This window comes from Bubalus kerabau, chromosome 2 (genome assembly GCF_029407905.1).
Source record: "Bubalus kerabau isolate K-KA32 ecotype Philippines breed swamp buffalo chromosome 2, PCC_UOA_SB_1v2, whole genome shotgun sequence".
Classification (NCBI taxonomy): Eukaryota; Metazoa; Chordata; class Mammalia; order Artiodactyla; family Bovidae; genus Bubalus; species Bubalus kerabau.
In genome coordinates, this window is record NC_073625.1 from 150635606 (window position 1) to 150639826 (window position 4221).

Below are 4221 nucleotides of genomic sequence, written 5' to 3' on the forward strand. Positions count from 1 at the left end.
GGAGTAGGTTCTTCGTATTAGGTGGCCAAAGTATTGGAGCTTCAGCTTAAACATTAGTCCATTTAATGAATATTCAGGATTGATTTCCTTAAGATTGACTGATTTGTTCTCCTTGCAGTCCAAGGGATGCTCAAGAGTCTTCTCCAACACCACAAGTCAAAGGCATCAATTCTTTAGTGTTCAACCTTCTTTATGGTCCAACCCTAACATCCATACCCTATTACTGGAAAAACAATATCTTTGACTATAGGGACCTTTGTTGACAAAATAATCTCTCTGCTTTTTAATAAGCTGTCTAGGATTGTCATAGCTTTTCTTCTAATGAGCAAGCATCCTTTAATTTCATGGCTGCAGTCATCATCTGCAATGATTTTGGAGCCCAAGAAAATAAAGTCTATCACTGTTTCCATTGTTTCCCCATCTATTTGCATGAAGTGATGTGACTGCATGCCATGATCTTAGATTTATGAATGTTGAGTTTTAAGCCAACATTTTCCCTCTCCTCTTTCACTTTCATCAAGAGGCTGCTTAGTTCCTCTTCACATTCTGCCATGAGGGTGGTGTCATCTGCATATCTGAGGTTACTGATACTTCTCCCTGCATTCTTAACTTCAGCTTGTGCTCCTTCCAGCCCAGTGTTTCTCATGATGTACTCTGCATATAAGTTAAATAATCAGGGTGACAATATACAGCCTTGATGTAGTTGTTTCCCAATTTGGAACCAGTCCATTTTTCCACGTTTGGTTCTAACTGTTGCTCCTTGATGTGCATACAGGTTTCTCAGGAGGTGGTAAGGTGATCTGGTATTTCCATTTTAGTAAGAATTTCCCACAGTTTGTTGTGATCCACACAGTCAAAGCCTTTAGCATTGACAATGAGGCAGAAGTAGATATTTTTCTGGAATTCTCTTGCCTTTTCTATGATCCAGTGGATGTTGGCAATTTGATCTCTGATTCCTCTGCCTTTTTTAAATATAGCTTGAATATTTGGAATTTCTTGGTTCACGTACTATTGAAGCCTAGCTTGGAGAATTCTGAGCATCACTTTGCTAGTATGTGAAATGAGTGCAGTTTACAGTAGTTTGAGCATTCTTTGGCATTGCCCTTCTTTGAGATTGGGGCTCCCTGATGGCTCAGAGGTTAAAGCGTCTGCCTGGAATGCAGGAGACCCAGGTTCAATCCCTGGGTCAGAGAAGATCCCCTGGAGAAGGCAATGGCAACCCACTCCAGTACTCTTGCCTGGAGAATCCCATGGAGGGAGGAGCCTGGTTGGCTACAGTCCATGGGGTCGCAAAGAGTCGGAAACGACTGAATGACTTCACTTTCACTTTTCTTTGAGATTGAAATGAAAATGGACCTTTTCTAGTCCTGTGGCCACTACTGAGTTTTCTAAATTTGCTGACATATTGAGTGTAGCACTTTGACAGCATCATCATTTAGGATTTGAAATAACGAATTCCATTGTCCCCACCTGTTTTGTTTATAGTGATGCTTCCTAAGGTCCGCTTGACTTCGTACTGTAGGATGTCTGGCTCTAGGTGAGTGATCACACCATAGTGGTTATCTGGGTAATTGAGACCTTATTTGTATAGTTCTGCTCTGGGAAGCCTGGCATACTGCAGTCCATGGGGTCGCAAAGAGTCAGACACAACCGAGTGACTGAACTGAACTCTGTGTTCTTGCCTCCTCCTCTTAATATCTTGTGTTGTTCATAGGCCCATACAATTTGCGTCCTTTACTGTGCCCATTTTTGCATGAAATGTTTGTTTGGTATCTCTCATTTTCTTGAAGAGGTCTCTAGTCTTTCCCATTCTATTGTTTTCCTCTGTTTCTTTGCATTGTTGACTTAGGAAGGCTTTCTCATCTCTCCTTGCTCTTCTTTGGAACTCTGCATTCAGGGTGGGTATATCTTTCCTTTTCTCCTTTGCCTTCCACTTCTCTTTTCTCAGCTATTTGTAAGGCCTCCTCAGATTGCCATTTTGCCTTCTTGCATTTCTGTTCTTGGGGGTAGTTTTGATCACCTCCTCTTGTACAGTGTTACAAACCTCCTTCCATAGTTCCTCAGGCATTCTATCAGATCCCTTGAATCTATCTGTTACTTCCACTGTAGAATAGTAAAATTTGATATAGGTCATACCTGAATGGTCTAGTAGTTTTTCCCACTTTCTTCAACTTAAGTCTGAATTTTGCAATAAGGAGTTCAGTATCTGAGCCACAGTCAGCTCCCAGTCTTATTTTTGCTGACTGTATAGAGCTTCTCTATCTTTGACTGCCAATAAAATAATCAATCTGATTTCGGTATTGACCATCTGGTGATATCCAAGTGTAGAGTTGTCTCGTGTTGTTGGAAGAGTTTGTTTGCTATGACTAGTGCATTCTCTTGGCAAAACTGTTAGCCTTTGCCCTGCTTCATTTTGTACTCCAAGGCCAAACTTGCCTGTTACTCCAGGTATCTCCTGACTTCCTACTTTTGCATTCCAATCCCCTATGATGAAAAGGACATTCTTTTTTTTTTTTTTTTTTTTTGGTATTAGTTCTAGAAAGTTTTGTAGGTCTTCATAGAATTGTTCAACTTAAGCTTCTTTGGCATTTCTGGTTGGGATAAAGAGTTGGATTACTCTGGTATTGAATGGTCTGTCTTGGCAGTGAATCAAGTTTATTCTGTCCTTTTGGGGATTGCACCCAAGTAATGCATTTCAGACTCTTTTGTTTACTATGAGGGCTACTCCATTTCTTCTAAGGAATTCTTGCCCACAGTAGTAGATATAATGGTCATCTGAATTAAATTTGCCCATTCTGTTTCCTTTTAGTTCACTGATTCCTAAAATGTCAGTGTTCACTCTTGCCATCTCCTATTTGACCACTTCCAATTTACCTTGATTCATGGACCTAACATTACAGATTCCTATGCAATATTATTCTTTCTCATTTTCATTAGTTTTCTGTATTTCTTATTGAAAGTTCATACAACATTGACTGCTTTGTTCTTTCCTTTTTCACAATAAATGTATTTCCCCTTAAATTTTTGCTCTCCCTGTATTCCCTTGGTTGATTTGGAAAGCACTTTATTCTTGTTCTGAACAATCTGTTATATTAAAACTTTGCAATTTCAAAATTTTATTTAACAGATTTTCCCCTGCAAGAAATAAATACCTCATATTACCTACCAGTCAAAATTAGCTGATATTCACACAGAAATACCATATAATTCGCAGTTCTTGAAATTCAACACACTCTTTTTAAAGATATTTTATTAGTTATGCTAGAATATATTTTGTTCAATTCAGTTATAATTATGAAGTTACTATTTTGATGCAATAGCACAATTTAAATGTTGAAGAACTTATTTTCAAATAGATTCTAAACAAAACAGTTCTAAAATTTATAATACCTTTGCCTGTCTCTGCTGAAGAGTATTCCTCAGTTTCCTCTTTATTACACTAAGAAAAGCATTAATATTCATATATTATTTGGTATACAGCTTGGCTTATTATCAGTTTTATTTGTTTCATATCAAATATTTGTGTTTCTACATTCTTCACCTTTTCTGAAATGCACTAGTTAACAATGATGTCATGCCACTGCTATAGTGAATCTAGCATTTTAGAGATATAATTATAATATCAAGATAACCTTATGTTATTTCTTCTTGAAATGCCAACATTGCATTCTCTTTTCATTCATTGCCAAAAATTAGAGTTGAGAAATGAAAGAACAAGATTTATACTATATGTAGAAAAGTTGTTGACAATATCACTGAAAGCCATCATTAACATATAAGGGTATATTTTTGTTAAAGACACCAAGTTGAAGCAATTTGCCTTTTTTTGCTAATTATAATTACTGCCTTTGTGAATATCTTTATAACTGACAAATTTTCAAGTAATGATGTGTTCAGTGATGGCATTCATCAGGTTGTCATTCATTTTTGTGAAGTTAAAACTAATTGGCAATGCGTTCAAGAGCAGGTTGTTAAAAAAAAAAAAAAGTTTAGATAGATGTGTCAGAGTCGGGGAAAAGGGCCTCAAACTGCCCAGCAAAACAGATGGTTCAATATAAATTTTAAAAAATTGCAAGTTTGCCAAGCTGCATGCATTGCCTGCTGTGTAAAAGCAAGAAAACAGTAATATATCTTTAATATATCTTTTCTGAAGAAATCAGTGCTTAAGACATGAATTCTGAGTTTCATGATTTTTAACAAAAATTAACGTAATAAAAAGTA

General features: G+C 36.8%; 1 non-coding gene across 1 annotated transcript; it reads left to right on the top strand.

Moving 5' to 3' along the window:
• Positions 1–1121: 1121 nt before the first annotated feature.
• Positions 1122–1194, top strand: TRNAS-GGA (transfer RNA serine (anticodon GGA)). The gene has a single exon. It is a non-coding gene; the product is annotated as a tRNA-Ser (tRNA).
• Positions 1195–4221: the final 3027 nt, after the last annotated feature.